Source organism: Somniosus microcephalus, unplaced genomic scaffold (genome assembly GCF_052327205.1).
Source record: "Somniosus microcephalus isolate GS21.2 unplaced genomic scaffold, FLI_Smic_1.0 unresolved_chr8, whole genome shotgun sequence".
Classification (NCBI taxonomy): domain Eukaryota; kingdom Metazoa; phylum Chordata; class Chondrichthyes; order Squaliformes; family Somniosidae; genus Somniosus; species Somniosus microcephalus.
In genome coordinates this window covers 36,483,774-36,503,017 of record NW_028225186.1, presented here as the reverse complement: position 1 = coordinate 36,503,017, position 19,244 = coordinate 36,483,774, and positions in this window count along the sequence as shown.

Here is a 19,244-nt window from a genome sequence, read left to right as displayed (position 1 = left end):
GTGGTCTCTTCCACCCAGGAGGACAAGGGCAGCAGGTGCATCGGAACACCACCACCTCCAAGTTCCCCTCCAACTCACACACTATTTTGACATAGAAGTATATCGCCGATCCTTCATTGTCGCTGGTTGAAAATCCTGGAACTCCCTCCCAAACAGCACTGTGGGAGTGCCTTCACCACAAGCGCTACAGCGGTTCAAGAAGGCGGCTCTCCACCACCTTCTCAAGGGCAATTAGGGATGGGCAATAAATGCTGGCTTTACCAGTGATGGGCACATCCCATTCACGAATAAAAAAATAGAAACAAGAGCTGTGCAATGAAGTATACCAATTGTAGAAAGCTACTTTAGAAGAAACCTCTAATTGTTTTTTGATAAATACACACAAAATACATTGATTGTGATAATGTACACTTTCTATTTGGAATACATGTTTGAATTAGAAGATTAACAATTGAGAGAAAAATGAAGTTTGTTTCCCGCTATTTAATTGTACCCTTTTCATGATAAAGAGCAGGGATTATTATTGTGGAGAATGTTTGAGAGAAAAAATATTGGAAGCGAAATTTTTAAATTAACATTTTTACATCAACATAAGAGTAAACATTTCTAAGTCAAGCTGACTGGTTCTCCAGTCCAGGAAGAATGATGAATGTTTATTTGTGTTAAAGCATAGCTTTTCCTGCTTTTTGTTTTTCATTCGGTGACGCTAGTTGTGTATGTGTTGTTCTGCACTTGTGATTATTGCTGTATTTCTGACATGTTCCATGGGATCTGCTGGTTCAAGAATACCACGAATAATAATGGAAGTGATTCAAGTTGGAACTAAGTATAACTGCTTTTATTCAATTATTTTTAATATTGAAACTAAAGAACTACAGCACATTATATTTGTTGGTTGTCTGGTTGCATTGTGATTAAGATTCTGATTGCATAGCTGAATGTAAAGCAATTCAGCAGCATAGCAAATCCGCTGCTCCTGCTGCTTGTGCAGCCATTGCTCTAGTGACATGAGGGATGGGCTAACACTGTGAAAATTTTAAAATTAATACAAATTGTATGAATAGATCTGCCTCATTTAGCTCACCTTGGGCTTTTGGACTGTTCGTCGATGCATAACCCTGTACCTGAGGGGCGTTTCTAAAGTGCAAATGCAGTATTTTTATATCCCAGTCATTTCTGGCAAGTATTTTTTTTACATGATGAATTAAAGCTTTTAATGAATTTTATCATAGCAAACTTGCAGAATGGGCATGTGAACGACAAATGAATTTCAATATGGGTAAGTGTGAGGTGGTGCATTTTGGTAGCAGGCATAAGGACCCGAGCTACTCCTTGGAAATTAAAAGTCTAAATAGGGTAATGTTGCTAAGGGATCTAGGGGTAGAGATTCTAAAATCATCAGAAGTAGCAACGCAGGTTAAAAAAGCCATAAAATTGCAAATAAAAAACTCGGGTTCATTTATAGATTAATATATTTCAAAAGCAGGGAAGTTATGCTAAACTTGCAGAAACATTTCTAATTTCTCATGAATTGAGATGGTGGGGTGGCAATATCTCATTACTCTATATATGATCTTAACTGGTTGTTGTTGGTTTCGTTGTTGTTAAAGTTGTTGTTCTAAAGATTGTTGTATAATTTGACCACGGATGATTTGGTTCGTGGCCCGCTCAAGACAAACACTTAAAGGAAACATTGGTGGTGAGGAGCTGAGGATATTAGTTGGAGGGGGGAGGAGCTGAGGATATTAGGTGGGGTGGGGATGAGCTAAGGATATTATTTGGGGCGGATCTAAGGATATAATGTGGGGTGGGAGGAGCTGAGTATATTAGGTTGGGTGGGGAGGAGCGAAGGATATCAGGTGGGGTGGGACAGTGTTGAGGATATTAGGTGATGTGTGGAGGAGCTGAGGATATTAGGTGGGGCGGAGGGAGCTGAGGATATTGGCCGGGGTGCAGAGGAGCTGGTGATAGTAGGTGGGATGGGGAGGAGCTGAGGACATTAGATGGAGTGCAGTGGAGCTGAGGATATTCGGTGGGGTGGGGAGGAGCTGAGGATATTAGATGTGGTGGGGAGGAGCTGGTGATATTAGGTGGGGTGGGGAGGAGCTGTGGATATTAGGTGGGGTGGTGGGGAGCTGAGGATATTATGTGGGGTGGGGAGGAGCTGAGGATATTATATGGGGTGTGGAGGAGCTGAAGATATTATTTGGTGTGGGGATGAGCTGAGGATATTAGGTGGAGTGGTGAGGAGCTGAGGATATTAGGTGGGCTGGGGAGGTGCTGGTGATATTAGGTGGGTTGTGGCGGAGTTGACGATATTAGGTGGGGTGTGGAGGAGTTGAGGATATTAGTTCGGGTGGGGAGGATCTGAGGATATTAGTTGTGTTGGTGAGGTGATGACGATATTAGGTGGGGAGGGGAGGAGCTGTGGATATAATGGTTGGGTGGGGAGGAGCTGTAGAGATTGTTTGGGTTGGGAGGAGCTGTGGATATTAGGTGGGGTGGGGAGGATCTGAGGATATTAGTTGGCGTTCGGAGGAGCTGAAGATATTAGGTGGGGTGGGTGGGAGCTGACGATATTGGTGGGCTGGGGAGTAGCTGTGGATATTAGGTGGTTTAAGAAGGAGCTGAGGATAATAGGTAGGGTGGGGAGGAGCTGAGGACCTTATGTGGGGTGGGGAGGAGCTGAGAATATCAGGTGGGATGGGCCTGTGTTGAGGATATTAGGTGGGGTGTGGGGAGCTAAGGATATTTTGCGGGGCGGAGTGGAGCTGAGGGTATTGGCTGGGGTGCAGAGTAGCTGCTGATATTAGGTGGGGTGGGGAGGAGCTGAGGACATTAGATGGGGTGCAGTGGAGCTGAGGATATTCGGTGGGGTGGGGAGGAGCTGAGGATATTGGGTGGGGTGCAGAGGAGCTGGTGATATTAGGTGGAGTGGGGAGGAGCTGAGGACATCAGATGGGGTAGGGAGGAGATGAGGATATTGGTGGGGTTTGGAGGAGCTGAGGATATTAGGTGGGGTGTGGAGGAGCTGAGAATATCAGGTGAGGTAGGGAGCGGCTGAGGATATTGTTGGTGTGGGGAGGAGCTGAGGATATTAGGTGGATTGTGGAGGAGCTGAGGATATTAGGTGGGGTGTGGAGTAGCTGAGGATATTAGGAGGGGTGGGGAGGAGCTGAGGATATTAGGTGAGGTAGGGAGGAGCTGATAATATTGGTGGTGTGGGGAGGATCTGAGGATATTAGGTGGGGTGGGGAGGAGCTGAGGATATTAGGTGGAGTGGGGAGGAGCTGCTGATATTAGGTGGAGTGGGGAGGAGCTGAGGATATTAGGTGGAGTGGGGAGGATCTGAGGATATTAGGTGGGGTGTGGAGGAGCTGAGAATATTAGGTGGGGAGGACGTGCTGAGTATAATATGTGGGGTGCGGAGGAGCTGAGGATGTTATGTGTGGTGGGGAAGAGCTGAGGATATTCGGTGGGGTGGGGATGTGCTGGTTATATTTGGTGGGCTAGGGCGCAGCTGACGATATTAGATGTGTTGGGGAGGTGCTGAGGATATTAGTTGTGGTGGCGAGGAGCTGAGGATATTGGTTTGGGTGGGGAGGAGCTCAAGAGATTATTTGTGTGGGGAGGAGCTGAGGCTATTAGGTGGGGTTTGGAGGAGCTGAGGATATTAGGTGGGGCGGGGAGGATCTGAGGATATTAGGTGGGGTTTGGAGATGCTGAGGATATTAGGTGGGGTGGGGAGGAGCTGAGGATATTAGGTGCGCTGGAGATGTGCTGGTGATATTAGGTGGGTTGCGGCGGAGATGACGATATTTGGTGGGGTGGGGAGGAGCTGAGGATATTAGTTTGGGTGGGGAGGAGCTGAGGATATTAGTTGTGGTGGTGAGGAGCTGGGGATATTAGGTGGAGTGGTGAGGAGCTGAGGATATTAGGTGGAGTGGGGAGGAGCTGAGGATATTAGGTGGGGTGCGGAGTAGCTGAAGAGATTATTTGGGTGGGGAGGAGCTGAGGATATTAGTTGTGGTGGTGAGGAGCTGAGGATATTAGGTGGGGTGCGGAGGAGCTGAAGAGATTATTTGGGTGGGGAGGAGCTGAGGATATTAGGTCGGGTGGGGAGTAGCTGAGGATATTAGGTGGGGTGGGGCAGAGCTGAGGAGATTTGATGGTGTGGGGAGGAGTTTAGGATGTTAGATGCACAAATAGATATCTAAAGTCACAAAGGAAGGCTGAAGCAAACAGGAGAGCAGTTCTGTTATTTGACATAAATCTTCTCCAACTTCTTCGAAAAGCAGTGGAACAAACTGACAAGTCAAGAGTTTACTCTGCAATAAATCCTCAGATTTTCTGGTAAAATTCCAAAACCACACACAATTGTAGATGGCTGCTTTTATTAATTATTATTGTTTTATCTTCAATAAACTGATGCTTTGCTTCAAATATAGAAAGACATTTGTCTGTATGAAATTTCACGTTATACATTATAAAACATAGAGACTGCGCAGTTAGGTGGCAAGTGAAGTTTAACATCGATGAATGCGAGATGATGCACTTTGGTAGGAAAATAGAATTATCGTGAGGGTAGTGCAGGTGGTGTTGTGTATCTGAGCTGTGTTTTTATGCATCTCTCCACTTCACCTGATGAAGGAGCAGAGCTCCGAAAGCTTGTGATTTCAAATAAAGCTGTTGGACTATAACCTGGTGTTGTGTGATTTCTTACATTTGTCCACCCCAGTCCAACACCGGCATCTCCACACCATGGCCTTCAATATTGAACATTGCAATGGAATTTCATTTGTAATATAATTTTAAGTTGCAATGCAGTAGAACATTTCAATGGAATGTTATTTTGCAATATAATAGTCATTTGCATTGCAATAGCACATTGCAATTGAATATCACTTTGCAATATAATATTCATTTGCAATGCAATATAATGTCGCTTTGTATTATAATAAAATTTTGCACTGCAATATCACATTGCAAACTAATATCATTTAACTATATCGTTGTCATTTTAATGGAATATAACACTGCAATGGAATATAATTTTGCAATACAATAGTGATTTGCAATTCAATAGAACCTTGTAATGGAATATCATTTTGCAATATAATAGTCATTTGTAATGCAATAGAACATTGCAATGGAATATCACTTTGCAATATAAAATTCATTTGCATTGCAGTAGCACATTGTAATGGAATATCTCTGCTTTAAAATATTTTTTGTAGTGGAATCTGCCTTTCTAATGGAATCTGACTTAGCAGTTTATTATTCATTTGCAATGCAATAGCACATTGCAATTGAATATCACTTGGCAATATAATAGTCATTTGCAATGCAATGGAATATCATTTTGGATATATAATATTATTTTGCATTGCAATGGCACATTGCAATCTAGTATCACTTAACAGTATCATAGTCATTTGTAATGCAATGGAACATTGCAATGTAATATCACTTTGCAATATAATTGTCATTTGCAAAGCAATAGAATATTGCAACTGAATATCACTTTACAATATAATTGTCATTTGAAATTGAATCGAACATTGCAATGGAATATTACTTTGCAATTTAATTGTCATTTGCAATGCAATGGAACTTTGCAGTGGAATATTACTTTACAATATAATTGTCATTTGAAATGCAATAAATTATTGCAATGTAATATCACATTGCAATACAATTGTCATCTGCAATGCAATCGAAAATTGTAATGGAATTTTACTTTTTAATATAATAGTCATTTGCAATGCAATAGCATATTGCAATGGAATATCACTTTGCAATATAATAGTCATTTGTCATGCAATATAACATTGCAATGCAATGCAACTTTGCAATTAATCGTCATTTGCACTGTAATAAAACATTGCAAGGGAATATCACTTCGCAATATATTTGCCATTTGCAATCCAATATATCATTGCAATGGAATATCACTTTGCAATACAATCGTCATTTTCAATGCAATAGAACATTGCATTGGAATATCACTTTGTAATATAATAATCTTTTGAATTGCAACTGCACGTTGCAATCTAATATCACTTAACAATATCGTAGTCACTTTTAACGGAATAGAACATTGCAATGCAAAATCACTTTGCAATATAATGGTCATTTGCAATGCAATAGCAGATTGGAATGGGATATCACTTCGCAATGTAATTGTCATTTGCAATGCAACGGAACTTTGCAATGGAATATCAATTTGTAATATAATAATCTTTGGAATTGCAACTGTACGTTGCAATCTAATAGCACTTAATAACATCGTAGTCATTTTTAACAGAATAGAACACTGCAATGCAATATCACTTTGCAATATAATGGTCATTTGCAATACAATAGCACATTGCAATGGGATATCACTTTGCAATTTAATTGTCATTTGCAATGCAATAGAAAACTGCAATTGAATATCACTTTGCAATAAAATTGACATTTGCAATACAATATATCATTGCAATGGAATATCACTTTGCATTAAATTCGTCATTTTCAATGCAATAGAACATTGCAATGAAATATCACATTGCAAAATAAATGTCACTTACAATGCAATAGAACATTGCAATGTATTATCACTTTGCAATACAATCATCATTTGTAATGCAATAGAACATTGCAACGGAATATCACTTTGTAATAAAATTGTCATTTACAATGCAATAGAACATTGCAATGGAATATCGCTTTGTAATATAATAATCATTTGCATTGCAATAGCACATTGCAAACATATACAAACATAGAAACGTAGAAGATAGGAGTAGGAGTAGGCCATTCGGCCCCTGGAGACTTTTCCACCATTTAATGAGATCATGGCTGATCATCCTAATTCAGTACACTATCCGTGCTTTCTCCGCCTATCCCTTGATCCCTTTAGCATTAAGAAATGTATCTAACTCCTTCTTGAATATATTTAATGAATTTGCCTCAACTGCGTTCTGTTGTAGAGAATTCCAGAGGTTCACCACTCTCTGGTTGAAGAGATTCCTCCTCATCTCAGCCCTAAATGGCTTGCCAATTATCCTTAGATTGTGACCGCTGGTTCTGGATGCCCCCGCCATCGGGAAAATCGTTCCAGCATCTAGTCTGTCTAGTCCTGTTAGAATTCTTTAAGTTTCAATGAGTTCCCCTCTCATTCTTCTAAACTCTAGCGAATATAAGCCTACGAGACCCAATCTCTCCTCATAGATCATTCCTGCCATGCCACGTATCAGTCTGGTGAATCTCCTCTACACTCCCTCCATAGCAAGAACATCCTTCCTCAGATAAGGCGACCAAAACTGCACACAATACTAAAGGTGTGGTCCCACCAATGCCCTGTAGAACTACAGCATGACATCCTTGCACCTGTTCTCAAATCCGCTCACTTTGAAGGCCAACATACCATTTGCCATCTTAACCGCCTGCTGCACCTGCATGCTTACGATCAGTGACTGGTGCACAAGGACAACCAGGTGTCATTGCACTTCCCCTGTTCCCAATGTATTGCAGTCCAGACAATAATCTGTTTTCCTGTTTTTGCCACGTTATACTGCATCTGCCATGCATCTGGGTAATCACCCAACCTGGCCAAATCATACTGGAGTTTCTCTGCATCTTCCTCACAGCACATGAGCCCACCCAGCTTTTTCTCATCTGCAAACTTGGAGATATTACATCTAGTTCCCTCGTCTGGATCATTTATATATATTGTGAATAGCTGTGGTCTTAGCACCGATCCATGCAGTACCCCACAAGTCATCTACTATTTCTAGGCCCAAGTCCTTAACTACCCTAGGATGTGGATTATCAAGCCATGGGGATTTATCGGCCTTCAATCCCATCAATTTCCCTAACACCAGTTCCCTACAAATAATGATTTAATTCAGTTCGTCCCTCACATTAGCTCCTATGTTCCCCGACATCTCTGGTAGGTTATTTGTGTCCTCCTTTGTGAAGACAGAACCAAAGTATGTATTTAATTGGTCAGCCATTTCTTTGATCCCCAATATTACTTCCCCTGTTTCTGGCTGCAATGGACCTATGCTTCACTTCACCAATCTTTTTCTCTTCACTTAACTGTAGAAGCTTTTACAGTCAGTTTTTATGTTACCAGCAAGCTTACTCTAATATTCTATTTTTCCCCTCTTAATTACTCCCTTCGTCCTCCATTGCTGGATCCTCAACTGCTCCCAATCCTCAGGTTTGTTGCTTTTTCTGGCCAATTTATATGTTCTCTCCTTGGCTCATATGTTGTCCCTAATTTCTCTTGTTACCTATGGTTGAGTCACCTTTCTTGTTTTATTTTTATGCCAAACAGGGATGAACAAATTCTGTAGTTCATCCATGTGATCTTTAAAATTTTGTCTTTGCCTATCCACCATCAAGCCTTTAAGTAACATTCCCCAATCCATCCTATCCACCTCGCGCCTCATAACATCCTAGTTTCATTTATTTACATTCAGGACCCTAGTCTCTGAGTCAACCACTTCACTCTCCATCTTAATGAAGAATTCTACCATATTTAGACCGTTCCTCCCCAAGGGCCCTCCCACAACAGGACTGCTAATTAACCCTTTCTCATTACATAATACCCAGTGTAAGATGGCCTGATCTCTAATAAAATAGCAATAAAGAGTGGATGCTGGAAATCTGAAATAACAACAGAAAATGCAGGAAATACTCAGCAGGCCAGGCAGCATCCGTGGAGTGAGAAACAGAGTTAACATTCCAGGTCTGGGACCCTCCATCAGAACTGGAAAAAGCTGGAGATGTAACAGATATTATGCAGATACAGAGACGGGGTGTGGTGTTTAGGAGGGGAGGAAGGAATTGAAAGAACTTACTGAACCAAACATTAATACAATAGCAAAATAATGTGGATGATGGAAATCAGAAACAATAAAGAAAATGCTGGAAATACTCAGCAGACCAGGCAGCATCGAGTTGAACACTTTCGGATAATAATCCCTGCCTCCATTTCTCATGCTGTATGATTTCGCCATTCCCATTTGCAACATTTTATCTTTCCTGCCTTTTACAAAAGTACTGAATGTTCTTTCAATTCCTTCCTCCCCTCCTAAACCCACCCCTGTCCCTGCACCTGCTTAATATCTGTTAAATCTCCAGCTATTTCCAGTTCTAATGATGGGACCCAGATCTGAAAAGTTAACTCTGCCTCTCTCTCCGCGAATGCTGCCTGGCCTGCTGAGTATTTCCAGCATATCTATTGTTATGGCCTGATCTCTGGTTGGTTCCTCGACATATTGTTTAAGGAAATCATCCCGTATACACTATAGGAATTCCTCCTCCACAGTACTGTTATAATTTTTTTAGCCCAACCTATATGTAGATTAAAGTCACCCATGCTAACTGCTGTGCCCTTTTTGCACGCATCTCTAATTTCCCGATAATGCCATCCCCAAACTCAGCATTACTGTTTGAAGGTCTGTATGCAACTCCACTAACATTTTCTTAACCTCGGTATTTCTCAGCTCTACCCATACAGATTCCACGTCATCAGAGCTAATATCTTTCCTTACTATTCTGTTAATCTCCTACTTAACCAGCAATGCTACACCACCTCCTATTCCTTTTCACATGTCCTTCTTGAATATTGAATACCCGTGGATTTTGAATCCCCAGTCTTGGGCACCCTGGAGCCATGTCTCTGTAATCCCAATTATATCATATCCGTTTCCATCTATTTGCACAACTAATCCATCCACCTTATGATGAATGCTCCTTGCATTAAGACACAATGGGCTGAAAATTCGGTATCGCCGAGCCAGGTCTTAAGTGCCCGAAATTTTGCACTCGCCCGGATTCCCGTAGCGCCCGCCTGAAATTCAGTTGCGCCGCCCCAATTCAGAGGCGGGCGCTATTGCAGTGTTTGGCCGCCTCGTTTGGGGGGATGAAAGTCAGTTTCAGGCGTCCAGCTGCCGCTGCGGCACCCAATGCGGTGCGGCAGGCTGGGGTACTGCAGGCCTCCTCCTTCTCTTAAGGAGGAGCTGCCTGCAGCCGTGAGATCGCCACTGGATTCCCCCGGCAAATGAGCCCGGCACCACGGAGAAGTGCCGGGCTCACTGGAGTCAGACACCAATGATGCGGGGGGGTGGTGCAGGAGTCCGGGGAGGAAGGTGTGCCAGGCGGCCGCCGGGAAAGCGGCCGGCCGCCCCTCCGCCTTTCTGCGCCGGCCTCTCGGAGCTGCAAGGCACCGTTTCTCAAACGCTGTTTGCGGCCGCTACGGGCGAGGCGGCCGCAACTGAATTTGGCCATCGGGACGGAATAGCATTGGAACCGGGGCGCTGCGCACACCAATGACGTCATCGGTGCTGGCGCAGCGCTACCGGCTAACGCCGATGTTAGGGAGCAACTGAATTTCGGGCGCTAAAAAACTTCCAGCGCAAACCACTCTATAACCAATAAGTGGGCGCAAACGCGACTGAATTTCTAGGCCAATGCCTTCAGCATGTTTTTTTAACACCAAAGGTCCTTTTAGAATGATCATTTAATATAGCCCTGTTTGATTGACAACCTTGATTTTTCTGCCTTCCAATATCAATTTTATCCTTCCTGTCTTTTGTTTTATCCTTGCTTCCCTATATTCAGTCTCCCTGCACAGGTTCCCAACCCCCTGCCATTTTAGTTTAAACACTCACCAACAGAACTAGAAAACATTCCCCCTAGGACATCGCACCCAGTCCTGCCCAGGGGCAATCCGTCCAGTTTGTACTTGTCCCACCTCCCCCCAGAACCGGTTCCAATGTTCCAGGAATTTTGAATCCCTCCCACTAGCACCATTCCTCTAGCCACGTCTTCATCTGAAATATCCTTCTATTTCTACTCTGAATAGCACGTGGTACTGGTAGCAATCCTGAGATTACTACCTTTGCGGTCCTATTCTTTAGTTTAACTCCTAAATCCCTATATCCAGCATTTGGGACATCATCCCGTTTTTTACCTATATCTTTGGTACCTATATGTGCCACGACAACTGGCTTTTCACCATCCCCCTCCAAAATACCCTGCATCTGCCCCGAGGCATCCTTGCCCCTTGCACCAGGGAGGCAACATACCATCCTGGAGTCTCGTTTGAGGCCGAAGAAACGCCTATCTTTTCCCCTTGCAATAGAATCCCCTATCACTATAGCTCTCCCGGTCTTTTTCCTCACGTCCTAGGCTGCAGAACCCCCCATGGTGCCAGGATTCTGGCTGCTGCTGCGTTCCCTCAATAAGCGATCTCTCCCAACAATAAAAAAAGTGGTATAACTGCTTGAGAGGGGGATGGCCACAGGGGACATCTGCAATACCCGACTGCACCTACTACACTGCATGGGCATCACCCATTTCCTGCCTGCCTGTGCAGCCTTTAGTTGCGGTGTGCGCAACTCATCAAACGTGCTATCCACGACGTCCACCGCATCGTGAATGTTCATGTATGTATCCATTTGCAGCCCCAGCGCCGCAATGTGGTCTGCCTGTAGCTGCTGGTGGATATTGCAGGAGGAGCTTTCCACGGCACCAAGCTATGCTGCCATGCCTTACCGTTTCATTAATTTAAATTAAATTAAATCAAATCGATAATATTATTACAATGCAACTAAATGATATACTCAAGAGCCCTTGTTTACTATCACTCCCCGCTAAACAGCAGAGACCTTCGAAACTATAACCACCTAAACTTCATAAACTTTTAACCTTAACTGTCAATCTATAGAGTCGTATAAGTATGCACCCAATCAGCTGCTTCCATTTGCCTGCATCACTTTTTGAATCGTGACGTGGCTCTGGAATGCCGCTGCCAGTCTGCGAGATTGCTAAGCCACTGAGTAAAATGCCGCTCTTCTGTTGCTCATGATAACGGCATCTGAGGAAAAAAGCCCGTGAAAGTGAGATTAAATACCCACTGTACAGCCGCTTAGCTACCGCTCCTGACACCGGCCTCTGAGGAAAAAAGCCCGCAAAAGTTATTTTAAATTGTCACTGTACGGCCGCTCTCCTGCTGCTCCCGACACTAATGTCAGTTAACAATATCGTAGTCATTTGTAATGGAATAGAACATTGTAATGAAATATCACTTTGCAATATTATAGTAATTTGTAATGCAATATAACAATGCAATTGAATATCAATTTGTAATATAATAATCATTTGCGTTGCAATAACACATTGCAATCTAATTTCAGTTAAAAATACCGTAGTCATTTGTAATGGAACAGAACATTGTAACGGAATGTTAGTTTGCAATATAAAAGTCATTTGCAATGGAATATCAGATAGCAATGGAGTATCACGTTGCAATATAATAGTCATTTGCAATGCAATAGAACGTTGCCCTGGAATATCACTTTGCAGTATAATAGTTAATTGCAGTGCAGAAGAATTTTGCAATGGAATATCAGTTTGCAATATATCCGTCATTTGCAATGTATATCACTTTGCAATGGAATATCACTTTGGAACATAATCGTCATTTGCAATGCAACAGAACATTGCAATGGAATATCACTTTGCAAAATAATTGCCATTTGCAATGCAACAGAACATTGCAATTGATTATCGCTTTGCAATATAATAGTCATTTCCAATGCAATAGTCCATTGCAATGTAATATCACTGCAATATAATCGTCATCTGCCATGCTGTAGAACATAGCAATGAATATCAATTTGCAATTTAATAGTCATTTGCAATGCAATAGAGCATTGCAATGGAATATTACTTTGCAGTATATTAGGCATTTGCAATGCAAAAGCAAATTGCAATGGAATTTCGCTTTGCAATATAATCGTCATTTGCAATGCAATTTAACATTGCAATGGAATTTCACTTTGCAGTATAATAATCATTTACAATATAATAGCACATTGCAATTGAATATTGCTTTGAAATATAATTATCATTTGTAATGCAATCGAACATTGCAATGGAATGTCACTTTTCAATATATTAGACTTTTGCAATGCAATAGCACATTGCAATGGATTACCAGTTTGCAATGTAATCGCCATTTGAAATGTAATAGCACATTGCATTGGAAAATCACTTTGCAATATAATAGTGATTTGCAAAGCAATAGTATTTTAGAATACAATATAAATTTGCAATATAACTGTCATTTGCATTGCAATAAAAAATAGCAATAGAAAATCGCTTTGCAGTATAATATTCATTTGCAATGCAATAGAATACTGCAATGGAATATCAATATGAAATATAATATTCATTTGCAATGCAGCAGCACATTGCAATATAATACTCATTTGCAATGCAATAGAAAATTGCAATGGAAAATCACTTTGCAATATAATAGACATCTGCAATGAAATAGCACATTGGATTGAAATATCACTTACTAACATACAAACATACGAATTCGGAGCAAGACTGGGACATTCGGCTCCTGGAGCCTGCGCCACAATTCAATAAGATCATGGCTGATCAGATTACTGCACATTCCCGCCTACCCCGGATAGCCTTTCACGCCCCTTGCCTATCAATAATCTATACCTTTACCTTAAAAAAATATTCAAAAACTATGCTTCCACCGCCCTCTGAGGAAGAGAGTTCCAAAGACTCACGACCCTTTGTGAGAAAAAAATTCTCCTCATCTCTGTCTTGAGTGGGCACACCCTTATTTTTCAATAGTGATCCCTTGTTCCAGGTTCTCCCACAAGAGGAAACATCCTCTCCACATCCACCCTGTCAAAACACCTCAGGATCTTATATGTTTCACTCAAGTCACCTTACTCTTCTAAAATCCAACGGATACAAGTCTACACTGTCCAACCTTTCCTCATATGACAAACAACCCATTCCCGGTATCAGTCCAGTAAATATTCTCTGAACTGCTTCCAATGCATTTACATCATTCGTTAAATAAGGAGACCAATACTGGACGCAGTAGTCCAGATGTGGTCTCACCAATGCCCTGTATAACTGGAGCATAAACTTCCTACTTTTGTGTTCAGTTCCCCATGCAATAAACAATAAATTTTTATTAGCGTTCCTGATTACTTGCTGTACCTGCATACTAACCTTTTGCGACTCATGCACTAGGACACCCAGAGCCCTCTACATCTCAGAGCTCTGCAATCTCTCACCGTTTAGATAATATGCTTCTTTTATATTCTTCCTGCCAAAATGGACAACGTTACATTTACCCACAATGTACTCAATTTGCCAGACCTTTGCCCACTCACTTAACTTATCAATATTCCTTTGTAGCCTCCTTATGTCCTCTTCACAATTAATTTCCTACCTATCTTTGTATCATCAGCAAATGTAGCAACCATACCTTCGGTCCCTTCATCCAAGTTAGTTATGTAAATTATAAAGTATAAGGCCCCAGCACTGATCGCTGTGGCACACGACACGTTACATCTTGCCATTCAGAAAATGACCCATTTTTGCCTACTCTCTGTTTCCTGTTAGCTTACCAATCTTCTATTCATGCCTATATTTTACTGCCTACAACATGAGCTTTTCTTTGCTGCAATAATCTTTGATGTGGCACCGTATCAATTGCCTTCTGGAAATCTTAGTACAGTACATCCACCGGTTCCCCTTTATCCACAGCACATGTTATTTCCTCAAAGAACTCCAATAAATTGGTAAAACATGATTTCCATTTCACAAAACCATGTTGTCACTGCCGGATTACCTTGAACTTTTCCACGTGCCCTGCTATAATATCTATAAAAATAGCTTCTAACATCTTCCCTTGGACAGATTTTAAGCTAACTGGCCTGTAGTTTCCTGCTTTCTGTCTCGCTCCCTCTTTGAATAAATGAGTTCCATTCGCTTTTTTCCAATCTAATTTAACCTTCCCCGAATTTATGGAATTTTGGAAAATTAAAAAAAAGCATCAACTATCTCACATGCCACTTAATTTATGACCCTAGAATGAAGTCCATCAAGACCCCTAGATGTCTCAGCCCGCAGCTCCAACAATTTGCTCAGTACCACTTCCCTGGTGATTGTAAATTTCTTGAGTTCCTCACTCCCTTCCATTTCCCCATTTAAAGCTATTTCTGGGAAGTTACTTGTATCCTCTATCTTTCCAATCTTCTGACCTGCCACCCATCTTTGCGCACTTAAATGCTTTTTCTTTAAGTTTGAAACTACCTTTAACTTTTTTAGTTAACCACCGATGGTGGATCTTCCCCTTGGAATTTTTCTTTGATGTGGGAATGTATATATTCTGTGTATTTTGAAATATTCGCTTAAGTATCTGCCACGGAACATAAGAACATAAGAACATAAGAAATAGGAGCAGGAGTAGGCCAATCGGCCCCTCGAGCCTGCTCCACCATTCAGTAAGATCATGGCTGATCTGATCCTAACCTCAAATCATCTATCACTCTCCATCCCACCCGAACCCATGTGATCTCCGGGAGAGGCGAAAAACCAAATAAAAAACCCAATGGCCAATTTGGGAGAAAAAATCTGGGAAATTCCTCTCCGACCCATCTAGGCGATCGAAACTCTTCCAGGAGATCACTCTGTCCCTATATTTTCTACAGTACTTACCTTCTGTAAAGGAGATCTCCACCCCAGCCAGGAACAGGAATAAAACCATCTCCTGAAATCTAACACAGAATTATAACACAAGAAGTACGAGCAGAACCAGGCTACACGGCCCCTGGGCCCGCTCCACTACCCACAGGGCCACGACTATTCCGAACCTAGACAATGTCCAATTTCCTGCCCACTCCCCATAACCCGTAATTCCCTTTACTTCTAGGAAACTATCTAGTTCTGTTTTAAATTTATTTAATGATGTAGCTTCCACAGCTTTCTGGGGCAGCAAATTCCACAAACCTACCACCCTCTGAGTGAAGAAGTTTCTCCTCATCTCAGTTTTGAAAGAGCAGCCCCTTATTTAAAGATTGTGCCCCCTAGTTCTAGTTTCAACCATCATTGGGAACATCCTCACCGCATCCACCCGATCAAGCCCCTTCACAATCTTATATGTTTCAATAAGATCACCTCTCATTCTTCTGAACTCCAATGAGTAGAGTCCCAATCTACTCAACCTCTCCTCATATGACCACCCCCTCATCCCCGGGATTAACCGAGTGACCTTCTTTTTACTGACTCGAGAGCAAGTATGTCTTTTCTTAAGTATGGACACCAAAACTGTATGCAGTATTCCAGGTGCGGTCTCAAAAATAACTTGTATAACTGCAGCAATACCTCCCTGTTTTAATATTCTATCCCCCTAGCAATAAAAGCCAACATTTCATTGGCCTTCTTGATCACTTGCTGCACCTGCATACTAACTTTGTGAGTTTCGTGCACCAGGACCCCCAGATCCCTTTGTGCTACAGTACTTTCCATTTTCTTGCCATTAAGATAATAACTTGCTCTATGATTTTTCCTGCCAAAATGCATAACCTCACACTTTCCAGTATTGTATTCCATCTGCCAAAAATCTGCCCAATTACTTAGCCTGTCTATGTCACTTTGCAGGTTTTTTCTGTCCTCCTCACTCACTACTTTCCCTCCCATCGTTGTATCATCTGCAAACTTTGATATGTTACACTCGGTCCCCTCCTCCAAATCGTTAATATAGATTGTAAAGAGTTGGGGACCCAGCACTGACCCCTGCGGAACACCACTATTTACTGTTTGCCAGTCTGAGAATGAACCATTTATCCCAACTCTCTGCTTTCTCTCAGAGAGCCAATTCTCCACCCATGCCAGAATATTACCCCCAATCCCATGATTTTTTATCCTGAGCAATAATCTTTCGTGTGGCAGCTTGTCAAATGCCTTTTGGAAGTCTAAATACACTACGTCCACTCGTTCTCCTTTATCCACCTTGTATGTTACTTCCTCAAAGAACTCAAGCAAACTTGTCAAACGTGACTTCCCCTTCATGAAACCATGCTGAGTTTGTCCTATTAAATTATGTTTATCCAAATGCCCCGTTACTGTCTCCTTAATAATGGACTCTAACATTTTACCAACCAGAGATGTTAGGCTAACCGGTCTATAGTATCCAGCCTTCTGTCTACTACCCTTTTTAAATAAGAGTGTTACATTAGCAGTTTTCCAATCTGCCAGGGCCTTTGCTGAGTCCAGGGAGTTTTGGATAATTATTACCAATGCATCCACAATCCCTACCGCCACTTCCCTCAAAACCCTAGGATGTAATCCACCAGGTCCAGGGGATTTATCCGGCTTAAGTCCCATTATTTTACCAAGTACCACTTCCTTAGTGATTTTAATCGTATTTAGCTCCTCTCCCCCTAGAGCCCCCTGTTTGTCCAGTGTTGGGATATTCTTAGTGTCCTCTACTGTAAAGACTGATACAAAATAATTGTATCAATTATAGCTGTTCCGTTATTACAAGCCTCAACTATTTCCTGATTAATACTCCGTCCAACAGAGTTGCAACTGTTTGGAGGCCTATAGACAATGCCCACTAGTGTGTTTTCCCCTTATTATTCCTTATCTCTACCCAAACTGTTTCACTATCCTGCTCCTTTGACCCAATGTCATTTCACTGTATTATAGTGATTCCTTCCTTTATTAACATAGCCACCCCACCTCCCCTCCCTTCCTGCCTGTCCTTCCTGATTGGTGAATATCCTGGTATGTTTAATTCCCAGTCATGGTCACCCTGCAGCCATGTTTCTGTAATGGCCACAAGATCATACCCATATGTAGTTATTTGTGCCGTTATCTCATTCATTTTGTTACGAATGCTACGTGCATTCAGATAAAGAACTTTCAAATATGTTTTGTGACAATTAGTTCCTGTTTTTTCCACTTTTACTACTTTACCATTTACTCCATAACTTCTGTCCCTTCCTGACACGTTCTGTTTTTTAATTTCCCCACTGCTACCTAAATCTATGACCTTCTCCGTTGTCATTTCTGTTATTTGCTCTCTAGAAAGCTCCCCCCACTAATTAGTTTAAAGCTGTCTCTACAGCCCTCGTTATATGATTCACCAGGACTCTACTCCCAGCACTGGCCAAGTGGAGTCCGTCCCAACGGAACAGCTCCCTCCTGTCCCAGTACTGGTGCCAGTGTCCCAAGAAGCAAAACACCTTTCTCCCACACCAGTCTTTGAGCCACGCATTTAAATCTTTAATTTTATTTATCCTAGCCAAATTCGCTCGTGGCTCAGGTAACAACCCAGAGATTATTACCCTTGAGGTTCTTTTTTATAATTTGACCACTAGCTGCTCATATTCCTTTAACAGAACCTTCTTCCTTGTCCTATCTACGTCGTTTGAACCAACATGGACCACGACAACTGGATCCTCCCCCTCCCACTCCAAGTTTCTTTCCAGCCCACTGCAACTCTATTGACATATCCATTAACCTAATTTGCCAGTTCACTTTAGCTAGCTCTGGTTATATGCCCTCAGAATTGCTCTTATTTAAGTTTAAAATATTGTCTTGGACCAACTCTTCTCTCCCTCAATCTGAATATAACATTCAATCATATAATGAATGCTGCTACCTCGGGGCTCCTTCACTATGAGATCATTAATGAATCCTATCTGGTTGCACAATGCCAGCTCAAGTATAACTTGCTCTCTGGTTGGCTGCAGGATGCGCTGTTCTAAGAAACTATCCTGGAAACTTTCTATGAACTCACCATCTAGGCTACATTTGCCCAGCTGCTTTTTCCAGTCTATATTTAGATTAAAATCCGCCATGATTATTGCTGTACCTTTCTGACAATCTGCCATTATTTCTTCCTCTATACTCCATCCTACCATGTGGTTTCTGTTTGGCGGCCTGTACACCACTCCCACAAGTGACTTCTTGCCGTTACCATTGTTCATCACTAACTGAATCGCTTCAATATCCTGGTTTCCTGAACTTACATCATCCCTCTCTATTGTGCTAATGCGGTCATTAATTGACGGAGCCACACCTCCACATTTTCCGAGATTCCTGCCCTTCCTAAATATCATTTATTCTTAAATATTCTGGTCCCAATATAAGTCATCCTGCAGCCATGTTTCTGTAATGCCTATCAGATTGTACTTATTTATTTCTATTTGCGCTATCAGTTTATCTGATTTGTTTCAAATGCTATGTGTATTCAAATGCAGCGCCTTCAGTTTTGTCATTTTATTATTTTTGTTACCTCTAGCCTTATCTGTTAATTTACTCTTAGGAGTTCTACTCTCTATCCCTTCCTGCCACGGTCTGTTTATCATTTCCCATATTAATAACTTTCTCTCTTGCTTTGTCTCTTTTCTTTC